General features: G+C 38.9%; 1 protein-coding gene across 2 annotated transcripts in view; it reads right to left on the bottom strand.

Annotated features, from left to right (window-relative positions):
- The window catches only part of LOC137399562 (regulator of telomere elongation helicase 1 homolog), a 146,541-nt gene that overhangs the window by 103,186 nt on the left and 25,851 nt on the right, over positions 1–17,504 (bottom strand). The window lies entirely within an intron of this gene.

Genomic DNA, 17,504 nt, shown 5'->3' with positions numbered 1-17,504 from the left:
TTTGGTTATTGTCTTGTCACGTGATGTTATCACATGAATTGAAAGGCCAATAAAAAATGCTCATGATAAAACTTTTCGTAGCACTAGTTTATGACAAACACTTCGGGTTTTACTGAAGACCCCTTATCAAAAATAGATGCTCGCTACTTTACAGTTTCGTTTCGGCTTGATCTAATCGTCAAGTCGTAATCTGATCACGTGACCCAATACATCGCAAATAGTTTTTGCAGCACTTTTCGATTATCACAGATGATCAACAGGCTCGTCATGATTATCAGACAATGATATGTACTCCTTCGAGGTAAGGTTAAAAAATTGAATGAATTTTTACGGTAAGTTACAAGATATCAGTGCTAAAAGTGACAGCATTACAATGACGATAAAACAAACGTGTAAGAACGATAGACATGGTTTTATTGAATGCGTGAAGTATATTTGTGAAAATATTTCGACGAATAAGGTTGCATGAAAGTGTAAACAGAAACCATCTCTCACAGCTACGTCACATTTGAGCAGTTTTGGAAAGAGAATCAAAACTACGGTCTCGAGTGGATGCGATTAACTGTTCGTTTTTTAGCTTTAAAAAGCTTGTAATCACATTCCAACATATTTGGCACCTACAACACAACAGAGTAAGACATGGTGAATATTTTGATATCAAATAACTGTAATGTGAATTTTGATGCAAGTCAACATTTAATGCATGTGCAAGTAGTTGGCATGACTTGTTATCATTTGTTATGGGATAATGGCCTACACAAAGTTCTACCAAATCTTTTATATAAAGAATATCACTATAATAACAATATATAATATAACTAGCTGTGCTTCTCGGCTGAGTATTAAGAATCAGCTTATAAACAATGTGTTAGGACATTACAATGGACAATCAATGCATTACATTGTGAATGAAATTTATTAGGTCATTTTAGTATTATACCTAGCTGGTTATTTATGAAACAATTACTTGCTTAATGTAGAATTCAACGATAATACTTTTGCTATAACGGCTCTCTATTCATATATACTTGGAGTGTCTTTTACCAATCCATTGTAAAACTCAGTATTAGAATAAAGAACATTACAATGGGAACAACACAATGAGAGGTAATGAGAGTTACCTGCCACTTGCCGTTAGCCTGACACATTGCCAATAGATAATTTGAGTAAGCTTACTAATAAGAGCTCTTCGTCTCTGCGACGTTACACAATCACCCTGGGTAGTACGCAAAGCCATTTCTTATTTGCTCCTATATACTGACATGTATTGCCTAGTGAATGATCAAGATCGCGTGGCAAAGTTGGTATGGTGTCTGATTGGTAAACCAGAGGGTCCGAGATCGAATATTCGGGGATACGGAATCGTTATTCGAAAATTTCAATAGCTATAGTTGGACAATCACATCCACAGACAAGCTTTGAAAAATAGCTATAACCAGCTGTACAACCAAAATTTGCCCGGGTAAGAAAAAAGTATTTGACCTTCTGCCAGGGTCGTCGGTGTAGAGCCTTTTTTTCTGCCGCCTTTGTCCCTCCACGCCTTTGCAACACCGTGGTCTCCCGCATAACCGGGGGCAAATGGCACCATCTGGCGTGGTCCTGCGGGGTCACGCAGACTTCCAGCACGCCTCCTGTCGTATGCGCAGAGAGCCTCGCATGTGATGCAGGATATTTCGACTTCCAGGTGTGCCTCTGGCACACCTGTACACACCTGTACACCTGTACCTGTGGCACAGTACATGATGGCCACTGGTCCTTGTCAGGTGGTCTGTGTCCTTGCCAGTTCGCCTTTTGGTCCTGCCACTCCTGGTGGGGCAGATAGGCCCTCGGGGGAACCTCTGGCACCCAGGTTCAATCCCACAACGGTTGGGGCGGGAGTCCCGTGCGAGTTGCCGACCCTCCAGGGTATGTGACGTTGCCCAAGGTCGATCCCGCTCTGTGGAGGGCGAGAGTCCCATCCAGGCAATTGGTTGGTACCCACACGGCTAACGGCCCTTGTTCCCTTGCCAACTCTTTCCGTGAGGGGCCCCGTCCCTCTGCTCTATGCTCATGCATTGCTGGCAGTCCTTGCAGGTTAGCCGGCTCAACCCATCTGCGTTCTCGTCGTGAGTCCCTGACCGATGCTCCATGACGTAGCGGAACTTCGCCAGGATCTCGAGCCACCTAGCTACCTGGTTCAAGGGTTCCCTCCTGCACAGCCACCAGAGTGACGCGTAGTCCGTCCGTAGGAGGAACTTCTGGCCATACAAATACGGCTGAAAGTGCTTAACTGCTTTTACCACCGCAAGCAGCTCCCGTCGAGTGACGCAGAAAATGCGTTCCGAAAAGGAGAGGGTCCCACTGCAGTAGGCAATCCCCTCTCGCAGCCCCCTGTACTTGGGACAACACGGCCCCCTCCACATCCGCTGGCATCTGTATCCAGAATGTACTGCCTCCGGGAATCTGGGTATCCCCAAAATCGGGGTGGTGCTGATACTATCCTTCAGCGTGTTGAAGGTGTTCTGTTCTCCTTCCGTCTATTTCCAGGGCTCTCCATTCGCAGTCAGCCAGTGCAACGGATGCACTGTAGTGGCGAACTTCGGGATATATTGTCGGTTGCAGCCGACCATCCCGAGGAACCTTTGAAGTTTTTTCATAGTTTCATTGGTTCGCACTTGGACGGCTTTAAGTTCAGTCCGGCCTTGTGGAGTTTCTGAAAGACATCCTCCAGCCGATTCAGATGCGTATCGAAATCAGGGGCGATGACTATAATATCATCCAGATATAGTAGCAGCGTTCTCCAGTGGAGGCCGTGGAGAATGCGTTCCATGAGTTTTGGAAGGTGGCAGGGGCGGACGCCAGTCCGAAAGGCAACACTTTCCATTTCCATATTCTGGACCGTGCCGAGAAGGCCGACTTCTCCTGCGCCTCTGCATTAAAGAGTACCTGTCAGTACCCGCCCACCAGGTAAAGCGTGCTGAAATAGCGGCTGCCGGACAGAGTGTCCGGCAGCCGCTAATTCAGGCTGTCGTTCATCCTGGATAGAGAGTAAATTTCCTGCTCGGTGATGGCGGTTAGACGCTGATAGTCGATGCAGAAGCGCCACTTGTCCTTTCGGACCAACACCACGGGGTAGCTCCAAGCTTCTCCGGCTGGCTTGATAAGCCCCCAATTGAGCAGATCCATAGACCTGCCTTTCGGCCTTGGCCTTCTTTTCCTGGCTGTCCCCTCGCAGTTCTGCCGGGCCGCCTGGAAAAGCTCCTCAAGGAGAGTTGACACTCAATTGATTGAAGTCGGACCGGCGTCACACAGTAAGGGATCGTCTTCTTCGACCTGCAGGGTCTCCACTTCCATGTAAGTGCCAATAGTGGTTTCGCTGCAGGTCAATGACCGCTCCGTAGCTTTCATGCAGCGAGTGATGACCTGTCCCTTGGGTCCCGACTGATTCAGGTTACTTGCTACCGGAGGTTCGTCGGAAAATCCTTCGATCAGTCCCATGGGGCAGTAATTTCGTGAGGTGAAGCGACAGTGTATAGCCACATCTGTCTGGGCGAGAACCATTACCCCCCTTATCACCTGTACCTTGTTTTGTAGCAGCCGCCCATGTCGCTCCGTGCAAACTAAGTGTGTGCCATCCACTTGGACCACCGGTTGCTCAAATTCGAGAGAGCATTGATGGGCCACAAAGAATGACGTTCCGAGTATGGCATCCTCGCTCAGACGGTTAACCACAAATACTTCCTCTGTCTTTACATCCCTCGGGCGGATGGTCAAACGGATTATGCCGTAGAAAGGGAGTCGTGTTCCATCACCCAATAGTCCGTGGCTGTCACTCTCCTCGAGTTGGTCCCGTACGGCTCCTGGCAATCTGTTATTGATCAGGTTTGTGGTGCATTCTTTGACTAAAAGAAACTGGATAGGCCGCCCCTCTACTCTTCCTGGGAAGAAATAGCTAGTGGAGTGAGGTTGGCTGAGGGCTTGCGCCGTAGTGGTGTCCTTCAAAACATTTTCCGTGCGGCCTGGGAGACTTCCTTTCCGTAGTTGGGCAGGGTCGGTCCCTCGAGCCGTCCCACGTCTGGGGTAGACACACGGCTCCTGTGATCGCCCTTCTCAAGGCGGAGAAGGGGGTCGGTCTTGCTGCTTTTAAGGCAGGCTTCCGACTATCCGGTCCAGTGGGTGTGGTTCTCAATATCTGGAGTGGAAGGAATTTAAGGGTCACCCTCCTTTGTTTCAGGCTACATCCCTGCCGTCTGTATGAAAGGACGTAGGTGGCCTCCAGGACAGTGAGAATGTCCAGATTGGTCTCACCCAAGGACCGGTAGTAGTTTCGTGTCTCCACAGGCCTTGTCTGCACACAAATTTTCGTCGGTCTAGTCCTTGCTGGTTGAAACTAACCGTTGGCTGTCACTGAATCCTGTGTAGTCCTATTGTGTTTCCTGGGTTGTTTGGCCTTGACACAGCCAGTAGTCGGAGCTACTGCTGTGGCCGGTTTGGTGCATTGGCGAGAGCGATTCTTCCGTACGTGCCCCGGTTGCCCACATTCCCAGCAAAGGGTAGCTGACTGGCTCCTCTCAGTTAGATTGCAAACCTGCTCCTGGAGCCGCTCTACCTTGTCCATGAGAGTTTGGACCGGCCGGTCGTCCGGCTAGTCGTCCTATAAGATCGGTTTCGGCTGAGTTCACCGAGTCGGAGGCTCCTCCCTCCATGGTTCGTACAGAAGATCTGGTGGATTTACGCTCGCCTCCTTAGATTTGGAGGTAGTCGTTCCCGGCCCGCACATCGTCAGCCAGCGTGGGCGTATGAACGGCCAACAGATCTCGCTGCAGGGCAGGGTCCCTTAGCAAGCTGCTGAAGGTCTCCATAGCCATACTATTTCGGTGTCGATTCGGCAGGTCTCCGTATGCAATACGTACCGACCTCTCGACCTTCGAAGCATGCTCCTGAAGTGTCGTCCTTTCCTCTCACCTAAGGGCGTTGGGCTGGCTTAGCGCCTGCCTGGCAGAGAGCCCGACTCTTGCACGAAGTGCATTGAAAATGGCTTCCTAGTCTTCGGCCAATCCGCAGTCCTCAGCCTGTTCGCCCAGTGCTTCCCGGAGGGGCAATAGGATTGCTTCGTCCGTCCACTGGTTGGCGTTGGCTACCTTCGTGAAGCGAGCAATGAAGTACTCCACATCTCCCTTTCAAGGGTACGGGAGTCCTAAAATGTGGTGCCGGTTCCTGAACCCTTGGCATCAGTAGTACCTGTTCTAGGACATCGACTAGTTGGTCGGGTCCCGGATCAGCACTTCTTGCTCTTCTAACGGCCATGTTTGGCTTCAAGTACGTTTCTGCACATTTTCCAAAGCAGTGCTTCTACTGTGTGTGTGGCGGCCGGCTCCTTTCCGGGTTTCTTCATGTAGGAGGTTCTTCCAGAAGGAGCTCGCTGCCTCCTCAGGTAAGTCTCTGTCGGAGCCTTTAATATTTTCCGCTCCTTGAGCAGTACATCTACTGGGTCCGATACTGGAAGACTTTCAACAACTCTCTTTGGGTTTCTTCCTGGAGGAATATTTTCCAGTAGGAGCACGCTGTCCCCTCAGGCAAGTCCTGTCGGAGCCTTTAAGAAGGTTTCTGCTCCCGGAGCAGTACATCTACTAGATCGGATGCTGCAGGGCTTTCCACAGCTCCTTCCGGGTTTCTTCCTGTAAAAATTTCTTTCAGTAGGAGCACCATGCCTCCTCGGGCAAGTCCTGTCGGAGCCTTTCGCAGGTTTCTGCTCCCGGAGCAGTACATATACTAGATCCGATGCTGCAGGGCTTTCCACAGCCCTCTCTGGGTTTCTTCCTGTTGCCAGGAAGTTCCTCCAGTTAGAGCAATGTCGCCGATTTTCAGGCAGCCCAGTTCATCCAGAGTCTAGTGGTCCTGATGCGAGTACCTGTGGTGGAGTTCTTAGGATCGTTAAAAATCCCTCTGCTGCCACCAGTGTGAAGGGTTGGTGCGACCTTCACTTTTCCTCCACTAGTACAAGACTCGGTGCATGAGTTTATACATATACAGTCAAACATGGATAACTCGAACTTCAAGGGACCGAGCGAAAGTGTTCGAATTATCAGAGCATTCAAGTTATCAGAGCACTGTCACAAGCCCATATATTTACTTATTTATTAGTAGATACATGTACATATACAAACTATAATATAAATCAAAAGCACAAATGGCTTGTTTCAAATTAAATGCTTCTAATGTAAAGTTTAAAATGTTTTCATGAAAAAGTATAGAGATTTTTCTGTCACTTGAGATTGGTTTGTTGTTTGAGGTGATGTTATTGCCAGGACGTTTTTCAGATTGACATTGGCAAAACTTGATCGTTGTTGAAATGCTCAAAAGAAAAGACATTTTATTCTTTTGGGGTTTTACCCACGATCAATTTTGCCGTTTTTTCTTGAAGTTTATGCAGATTACCTTACTTTACCTGGGATTCGTTAAGAGCAACACTCCGAGGCAGTTCAATTAGAAGTTTTACGAGGTTTTACTGTACATTCTATATCACTCACGCTTTTTTAATAGATACTTATTGAATGTACACGCGTATTCTGTGTTTAGGTCAAACGATGAATAGTTTTTTGTAGCTCAGACAACGTATACGTTTACTTACAACATTTTTTAAAACATTTTAAACATTCAACATTCCGACGTTGATTCAACACGGAATCAACGTCGGAAAACTATTCATCACGGGCTAGCCGAGTCACGCACTCAAGGATTTTCGCCATGCACATACAAAACAACATGCGATTTTTGTTTTGTATGTGCGTGGCGGAAATTATTGCGCGCGTGACCCGGCTAACCCGTGCTATTCATCGTATCGCAGTATAAATCAAATTTCACCAAACTTTTAGAAAAGTCGTTGACAAATATATTGTGCCGATGGTGGTAATAACGACGCTTATGAATTACGAAAAGATGAAGTTTACCTCTATGGCTTTGAATAAAGTGATTTTCTAAAGCGAAAACAACCGTTTCGGTAGCTGTTGGGCAAAAAAAACAGTTCGAATTAACAGTGTTGAATTCGAGTTATCTATAGCAATTTATCATTACGTGGGAACGGACCAAAGGAAATGTTCGAATTAACCATGTGTTCGCGCTATCCGTGGACGAGTTATCCATGTTTGACTGTACTTCTGCTTAGTTCATAAATTGTACAAGAATGATCAAGTAACAGACAATGAACTGGCCCAAAACAGCTCTGCTCTGCTACACAAATGTCCAAGCTTATATAGCTGGTAAGCTCCGCCTCCGTTCTACTTGGCCGGACCCCGAACGGCTTGGCCCGGCCTTGACTCGGCATGGCTCGGGCTTGGTTAAGCGTAAGGGGAAGCCATCCACCACAATATCATACTGTCTTTGTCTGATCGAACAGAAAGATAATGTCGAGACTTTTCCAACGAAGAAAAAATAATTGTCCGCATGAAAAGAATTGACCTTGACCTCGGATATAGTAATTGAACCTTCCAAAAAATATTTTTTAATGATATAGGCATCGTAATGCGTGGCCCCATCAGTAAAAAATCAGCAATCGCTATAGCCAGAAGGACATGCATATCCACATAGTTGAAGAAATATATATATACAATAATACATGGCCAACAACTGCCAATCGCTGTCATGATTGCTGATGGTGTTAGAAAGGGAGGGCCTCTTCCTAATTCACATGTTTCACAAGGATTAATACTAATTCTCATGTTTTACAATGATTACTACTAATTCTCATGTTTCACAATGATTAATACTAATTCTCATGTTTCACAATGATTAATACTAATTCTCATGTTTCACAATGATTAATTCTAATTCTCGTGTTTCACAATGATTAATTCTAATTCTCATGTTTCACAATGATTAATACTAATTCTCATGTTTCACAATGATTAATACTAATTCTCATGTTTTACGATGATTAATACTAATTCTCATGTTTCACAATGATTAATACGAATTCTCATGTTTCACAATGATTAATACTAATTCTCATGTTTCACAATGATCAATACTAATTCTCATGTTTCACAATGATTAATACTAATTCTCATGTTTCACAATGATTAATACTAATTCTCATGTTTTACAATGATTAATACTAATTCTCATGTTTCACAATGATTAATACTAATTCTCGTGTCTTACAATGATTACTACTAATTCTCATGTTTCACAATGATTAATACTAATTTTCATGTTTCACAATGATTAATACTAATTCTCATGTTTCACAAAGATTAATACTAATTCTCATGTTTCACAATGATTAATACTAATTCTCATGTTTCACAATGATTAATACTAATTCTCGTGTTTCACACTGATTAATACTAATTCTCATGTTTCACAATGATTAATACTAATTCTCATGTCTTACAATGATTAATACTAATTCTCATGTTTCACAAAGATTAATACTAATTCTCATGTTTTACAATGATTAATACTAATTCTCATGTTTCACAATGATTAATACTAATTCTCGTGTTTCACAAAGATTAATACTAATTCTCATGTTTCACAATGATTAATACTAATTCTCGTGTCTTACAATGATTACTACTAATTCTCATGTTTCACAATGATTAATACTAATTTTCATGTTTCACAATGATTAATACTAATTCTCATGTTTCACAAAGATTAATACTAATTCTCATGTTTCACAATGATTAATACTAATTCTCATGTTTCACAATGATTAATTCTAATTCTCGTGTTTCACAAAGATTAATACTAATTCTCATGTTTTACAATGATTAATACTAATTCTCATTTTTCACAATGATTAATACTAATTCTCGTGTTTCACAAAGATTAATACTAATTCTCATGTTTACAATGATTAATACTAATTCTCGTGTCTTACAATGATTACTACTAATTCTCATGTTTCACAATGATTAATACGAATTCTCATGTTTCACAATGATTAATACTAATTCTCATGTCTTACAATGATTAATACTAATTCTCATGTTTCACAAAGATTAATACTAATTCTCATGTTTCACAATGAATAATACTAATTCTCGTGTTTCACAAAGATTAATACTAATTTTCATGTTTCACAATGATTAATAATAATTCTCGTGTCTTACAATGATTACTACTAATTCTCATGTTTCACAATGATTAATACTAATTCTCGTGTCTTACAATGATTACTACTAATTCTCATGTTTCACAATGATTAATACTAATTTTCATGTTTCACAATGATTAATACTAATTCTCATGTTTCACAAAGATTAATACTAATTCTCATGTTTCACAATGATTAATACTAATTCTCATGTTTCACAATGATTAATTCTAATTCTCGTGTTTCACAAAGATTAATACTAATTCTCATGTTTTACAATGATTAATACTAATTCTCATGTTTCACAATGATTAATTCTAATTCTCATGTTTCACAATGATTAATACCAATTCTTCATGTTTCACAATGACTAATACTAATTCTCATGTTTCACAATGATTAATACTAATTCTCATGTTTCACAATGATTAATACTAATTCTCATGTTTTACAATGATTAATACTAATTCTCATGTTTTACAATGATTAATACTAATTCTCATGTTTTACAATGATTAATACTAATTCTCATGTTTCACAATGATTAATACTAATTCTCGTGTTTCACAAAGATTAATACTAATTCTCATGTTTCACAAAGATTAATACTAATTCTCATGTTTTACAATGATTACTACTAATTCTCATGTTTCACAATGATTAATACTAATTCTCATGTTTCACAATGATTAATACTAATTCTCATGTTTCACAATGACTAATACTAATTCTCATGTTTCACAATGATTAATACTAATTCTCATGTTTCACAATGATTAATACTAATTCTCATGTTTCACAATGATTAATTCTAATTCTCATGTTTCACAATGATTAATACTAATTCTCATGTTTCACAATGATTAATTCTAATTCTCGTGTTTCACAATGATTAATACTAATTCTCATGTTTCACAATGATTAATACTAATTCTCATGTTTCACAATGATTAATTCTAATTCTCATGTTTCACAATGACTAATACTAATTCTCATGTTTTACAATGATTAATACTAATTCTCGTGTTTCACAAAGATTAATACTAATTCTCATGTTTCACAATGATTAATACTAATTCTCATGTTTCACAATGATTAATTCTAATTCTCATGTTTCACAATGATTAATACTAATTCTCATGTTTCACAATGATTACTACTAATTCTCATGTTTCACAATGATTAATACTAATTCTCATGTTTCACAATGATTAATACTAATTCTCGTGTTTCACAAAGATTAATACTAATTCTCATGTTTCACAATGATTAATACTAATTCTCGTGTCTTACAATGATTAATACTAATTCTCATGTTTCACAAAGATTAATACTAATTCTCATGTTTCACAATGATTAATACTAATTCTCATGTTTCACAAAGATTAATACTAATTCTCATGTCTTACAATGATTAATACTAATTCTCGTGTTTCACAAAGATTAATACTAATTCTCATGTTTCACAATGATTAATACTAATTCTCATGTTTCACAAAGATTAATACTAATTCTCATGTTTCACAATGATTAATACTAATTCTCATTTTTCACAATGATTAATACTAATTCTCATGTTTCACAAAGATTAATACTAATTCTCATGTTTTACAATGATTAATACTAATTCTCATGTTTCACAATGATTAATACTAATTCTCGTGTTTCACAAAGATTAATACTAATTCTCATGTTTCACAATGATTAATACTAATTCTCGTGTCTTACAATGATTAATACTAATTCTCATGTTTCACAATGATTAATACTAATTCTCATGTTTCACAAAGATTAATACTAATTCTCATGTTTCACAATGATTAATACTAATTCTCATGTTTCACAATGATTAATTCTAATTCTCGTGTTTCACAAAGATTAATACTAATTCTCATGTTTTACAATGATTAATACTAATTTTCATGTTTCACAATGATTAATACTAATTCTCGTGTTTCACAATGATTAATACTAATTCTCGTGTCTTACAATGATTACTACTAATTCTCATGTTTCACAATGATTAATACTAATTCTCATGTTTCACAATGATTAATACTAATTCTCATGTTTCACAATGATTAATACTAATTCTCATGTTTCACAATGATTAATTCTAATTCTCGTGTTTCACAATGATTAATACTAATTCTCATGTTTCACAATGATTAATACTAATTCTCATGTTTCACAATGATTAATTCTAATTCTCGTGTTTCACAATGATTAATACTAATTCTCATGTTTCACAATGATTAATACTAATTCTCATGTTTCACAATGATTAATACTAATTCTCATGTTTCACAATGATTAATACTAATTCTCATGTTTCACAATGATTAATACTAATTCTCATGTTTCACAATGATTAATTCTAATTCTCGTGTTTCACAATGATTAATACTAATTCTCGTGTTTCACAATGACTAATACTAATTCTCATGTTTCACAATGATTAATTCTAATTCTCATGTTTCACAATGATTAATTCTAATTCTCGTGTTTCACACTGATTAATACTAATTCTCATGTTTCACAATGACTAATACTAATTCTCATGTTTCACAATGATTAATACTAATTCTCATGTTTCACAAGTCACTATATAAGTCACTGATACTAAAAAATGGGTTCCCATGATGGCAAATACTATACACAGACAATTTACATGAGCAAAAATTATTAAAAAAACAAAATTTATTGAAAAAATCATAAAAACAGAAAAGATATCGAAAATTAAAAAATTTGATTTCTAAGACTGAAAAAGAAGTTTGCTAATAAACACCAGCAGCAAGTTGTCAGCAATCGCCTGAGTCAGTATATGCGGTACAGCATTCATGAAATTAGTACGGGCCAAGCCAAAAATGATGTTTGATGATCACCTTTGTTAAATTGCCTGATGGCTTTTTCATAGAACTACGATCCTGGAGCCTCAATTCTATCATCATTAAAAAGGTCAGTACAACTAAACAGTGCAGATTGGGCTTGAATGCCTTTGATTATTGGTTGATCATCGGGTCTTTGCTTATTGGTTGATTATTACTGTTTGCATTTTCAAGCTGAAAATGAGCATGAAGGAAAGATAATTCTGCATAAGTGAGTAAATTTTGGCTGACATTTGCGTGGCAGCTGAATCAATCTTACTTACAGTACATTTATACATACGCAGTGTGAATATAAGAAATGTACCATGTGTGTACTTTACCAGTCAAAATGACTAGTTCGGACTTTTTTGGCTTGAGAAGTGGTTTACAGCATTTCAGAGAATACCAAACATTATCCTGTTACATACTTTTATGCAATGGTTTAAATAAATCACCAAAGGGTTGCAATTGTTTAATGGACATTGTGATAAATATATAAAAATTAATTTCGCTTACATATAGAAAAGCCTGAAATTTAACTTGTAAATACCATAAGCCAATAAATAGAGTATAGGCTTCAACGATAGCAAGCTATAACTATATCAACTCATCTAAACATTATCAATCTACATGTATCTAGCCAGCATCAATTTAAATGGTATGAGACGATCTAAGCAATATCAATCTATCTAGCCAGCATCAAATTAAACGGTATGAGACGATCTATACAGTATTAAACTCTAAACAGTATGAGACGATCTAGACAGTATGAGACGATCTAGACCATGGGTGGGCAACCTTTTTGGGCAAATAGCCACTTTCAGATGGTAAATTGATAAAAGGCCACGCCATCACCTTATGTCCTATATAACTTTTATCGACCAATGCAGACAAAAGAATGTTTACCTCCCTATATCACCACTTACAAAATGTCAATTGCTCATCGCATGAATTTTCAGATATTGCTTCAACATTATAAAATTTTAGAAATTTATCTAAATTGAAAGAAACAAAATTTTATCTAGTTATTGCAATGCCTGTATTATTCGTTTTAATTCTTCTTGAATGCAAATAAACATAACTTAGTATGCATAGGAAACAAAATAAGATATTGTTAGCATGATAACAGCAGTTTATGTTCACACAGGACTACCTTAATGAGTCGCTTGGCATAAAATGTCATCCATGACTTGAGTGTACCGTGGCAATGTAATGCTTGCAGCAGAGAGGTGAAGAAAGTTGATGATCTGCTCATCTTTGAGCCTTATTCTGCATTCATTTTTTATATCATGCAGTTGAAAAAAAAGTTGTTCGCACCTGTACGGGTTTCCGGACATGCTCATGATCCGTGCCGTAAAAGTCTTCAGTTGTGGATATTTCAGGCAAGCATACAATAGGCATACGATAGGTGTGGGAAGCATACGATAGAAGTGGGTGAGATCTTGGCAAGGGTTACACAGCGGTGAGTAATTGAAATCATGTCTAAGATCGATCACTTTTAGTTAAAGATGAGGTAGAATATCTTCTACAATTAGCACTGCTGAGAACAGTCAGCATGATATCTGGCTTCAAATTCTTCCTTTAGATCACACACAACATCAGTATACCATTCTAACTGTGGTTAACTTGACTGATCACAAAGCAGTGGAAAGCTTTGTACATCAACGTTGTCCTCTCTCAACTATGACTCTCACATTCAATTCGACTGTGAAAACCACCAACAGAATGATGCATGTCACTAATTAACTGATTTTTACCTTGCAGTTTAGTTCCGAGTTCATTGAGGAGCATCATATTCACAAGAAAGGCAAAGTCATCTAAAGATTGAACATTGTGAAACTCAGGCAACTGTTTCTCTTGCAATCTACAAAATTCTATTTTCTTAGTTTGAAGGTTAAAGGCTCGGAGTAAGATCTTTCCTTTTGATAACCAGCTTGCTTGGGGAAATATGGAAAATCTTCAAATTCTGATTTGATACCATTGAGAAACTGCCAATACTGATGATCTCTCAACCCTTTCTGTCACAGATAGATGACAACATCTTTGATAACACTTACAAAATGATCCAGTTTCATTGTCAGGATTTGCTGATGTAGAATGCAGCGGATTTGTAAGGGAAACAGATTAATCCCATATTTCTTGAGCTCATCCATTAGCAAACTGCCGAAACTATTGGCACGGTCAGTCATAGCAGGGGCTCCATGTGTTGCTATGGAACATGGCACGGTCAGTCATAGCAGGGGCTCCTGTTGCTATGGAACATGGCACGGTCAGTCGTAGCAGGGGCTCCATCTGTTGCTATGTAACATGATTTGCTGAAATCAAAATTTTTCTGCTCTCATACTTTTCATATTTCAACCAACACATCTTTTCCTGCTATACGACCATGCATATTGCACAGAGCAAGCAAATCTTCAGTAATAGTGAGCTCTTTGTCTACTCCACGAATAAACACAGCTAACTGGGCTGTATCTGTTGCACCTGTCGTTTCATCGAGTACAATAGAATATGCTGTAAAACCTTGCAATTTATCTTGTAGCCGTCGCTGCACATCCCGACTCAAAACTTCAGTTTGACAAGCTACTATATGACGGGAAAGGGGAAACTTTTAAAGATTTTTTTTGTTTTTTTCATTAGAGCCTATGACATCAGCTGCATCTTCAATACACTCTTTGATTAATTCTCCATCCATAAATGGATTTCTGCACCTGCTGATTCGATAAACTAACTTCATGCTTGCTAAAGTCGCCTTTTGGCTGCTCTTAGTAAAAGTCCTCATAGTCTGCTGTGTTCTTCTGTTGTTAAGCAGTGTCACAATTCTTGCCTTTTTAGCATCATTAGACATCGTTCTATATACTGTTCCATGCTTAAAGGTTGACATGCAACAAAATTCACACTACAGCTATTTGATATGAAAAGATTCACCATGTCTTACTCTGGTGTGTTGTAGGTGCCAAATATGTGGTAATGTGATTACAAGCTCTTGAAAGCTCAAAAACGAAAAGCCGCCGTAGATTGGAATCTCTTTATTTCTCTGACGTAAACATGAAATTTATTTATTGTCTTGTGATGTTCTCATGTGAATAGAAAGGCCAATAAAAAGCTCAATATAAAGCTTATTGGAACACTAATTTATGACAAACACTTCGGGTTTTACTGAAGACGCCGTATCAAATATAGATGCTCGCTACTTTACAGTTTTGTTTCGGCATTATCGAATCGTCAAGTCGTAATCTGATCATGTGACCAAATACTTCGCAACTAATTTTTGCAGCACTTTTCAATTAGCACAGGTGACCAACAGGCTCGTCATGATTATCAGACAATGATATGTACTCCTTCAAAGTAAGACTAAAAAATTAAACAAATTTTTGCGGTAAGTTAAAAAATATCAGTGCTAAAAGTGACAGCATTACAATGACGATAAAACCGACGCGTAAGAACAATAGACATAGTTTTATTGAATTCGCAAAGTTTATTTGTGAAAATATTTCGACGAACAAGGTTGCATGAAAGAGTAAACAGAAACCCTCTTCCACAGCTACGTCACATTTGAGCGGTTTTGGAAAGAGAATCTAAACTATGGCGGTCTCGTGTGGCTGCGATTAACTGTTCGTTTTTTAGCTTTTAAGGGCTTGTAATCACATTCCCACATATTTGGCACCTAAAACACAACAGAGTAAGACATGGTGAATCTTTTCATATCAAATAATTGTAATGTGAATTTCATTGCAAGTCAACCTTTAAGAAATAAACATGCAGAAAACGTGGATAAATCAAAGCCGTTCTTTGAAATTAAAGAGCGAGAACTCAAGCGGGCAAAACTGGATTCCACTGGCAGCTTTCATATCCAGCCACAGGCCATTACAGAGGCATCCTATGCTCTGTCTTACCGTATCGCCAGAGATTAGAAGCCACACACCATTGGTGAAACAATAGTTAAACCTTGTTTGCTGGAGTGTACTAAAATTATTCACGGAGAAACAGCCGCTCAAAAGATAGCTGATTTATCCCTCTCAGACAGCGCAGTGAAATCGAGGATCGATGATATTGTCTGCGGACATAAAAAGGCAAGTAATTGAAAAGATCAAATCATCTCCCATGTTCGCCATTCAACTTGATGAGTCCACTGATGTTGCTAGCAATTCACAGCTGATGGTGTTTGCACGCTATGTACACAGTGAGACAATTGAGGAAGAATTTCTGTTCTGCAGTCCTCTAACAGAGACCACCACAGCTGCTGATGTTATGAACCTGGTTTCCGACTTCTTCAGCAAAGAACATCTGGACTGGGGCAAACTTATTGGAGTTTGCACTGATGGTGCTCCAGTCATGCTTGGCTGTCATGCTGGATTTGCACAGTTGGTAAAAGAAAGTAATCCTTTAGTGGTGAGTACCCATTGCTTCATTCACAGACAAGCGCTAGCAGCAAAGACTCTTCCCAAAGGATTGCAGGAACACCTTTCTTCAGTGATTAAAGTAGTAAACTTTATCAAAGGCTCTGCCTTGCAAACACGTCTCTTCCACAAGTTATGCTAAGATATGGATCATCACTATTGTTCCACACCGAAGTTCGATGGTTATCAAAGGTTAACATGCTTCTGCGTTTCTTCGATCTACATACGTGCAGAGGTCAATGAGTTCTTGAAAACTCATAACAAACCCAAACTACTGGCTTCAATGCAGGTAGAAGGCTTCCATCAGTGTCTTGATTACCTGGTTGACATATTTGGTTCAATCATTAAAGTGAACACAGAGATGCAAGGTAGAGACAGAAATGTGTTTAATGTAACTGATAGTATCAATGCATTCAAGGACAAGCTCAAATTCTGGGTGGAAAGACTGGCTACTGGGAATGTAAGAGTTTCATTTCCAGTTCTGCATTTATTTGTTGACAAGAAAGCTCCTTCCGCTTCTTTGCTAACCAACATAAAGCATCACTTGAACAGCTTGATAGCAGAGTTTGAGAGGTATTTTCCAAAGTTAGATCCTAGGACAGCAATTGCTGAGCCTGACCCGAGACCCTTTCAGGCGCAATGTCCACGGGATTCCGGAACAGCTTCAGGAGGAGTTTTTGGAGCTGACAACAACTCCTAACATCAAAATTCTGGTCAGCTCCAAACAAACACAGAAATCGCACTAGTCTGCTGACTGTCTTACAATGATAGATATATTGAGTTTCAATATACATTCATTTTTAATATTCCATGTAAATATGACTGTAATAAATGCATATATACAAGTATATATATGTATATAAGTTATATATGTAAATAAAGTTCACTATCTAGTTGCAATGCATTATTTGAAGGAGTTGGGAGAGGGGAGGAATTTCTGTCTTTAGGTTTGAAAAAGGGGGAATAGGGCAATAAAGGTTAAGAACCACTAATCTAGATAGTATCAGACTATCAAAGGTGTGTTAAATTATCTAACCATAAACTATTATAAGAGATGTAAGCCTAAGTGTATCTACACAATCTGACAAAATGTATACAGTAGATGACACATCTTGGGAATATTTGCTGAGGCTACGCACTGACTCCACTCAACTATGCGTC

This window comes from Watersipora subatra, chromosome 7, assembly GCF_963576615.1.
Source record: "Watersipora subatra chromosome 7, tzWatSuba1.1, whole genome shotgun sequence".
Classification (NCBI taxonomy): Eukaryota; Metazoa; Bryozoa; class Gymnolaemata; order Cheilostomatida; family Watersiporidae; genus Watersipora; species Watersipora subatra.
This window is presented reverse-complemented; position numbering and strand designations above follow the sequence as displayed.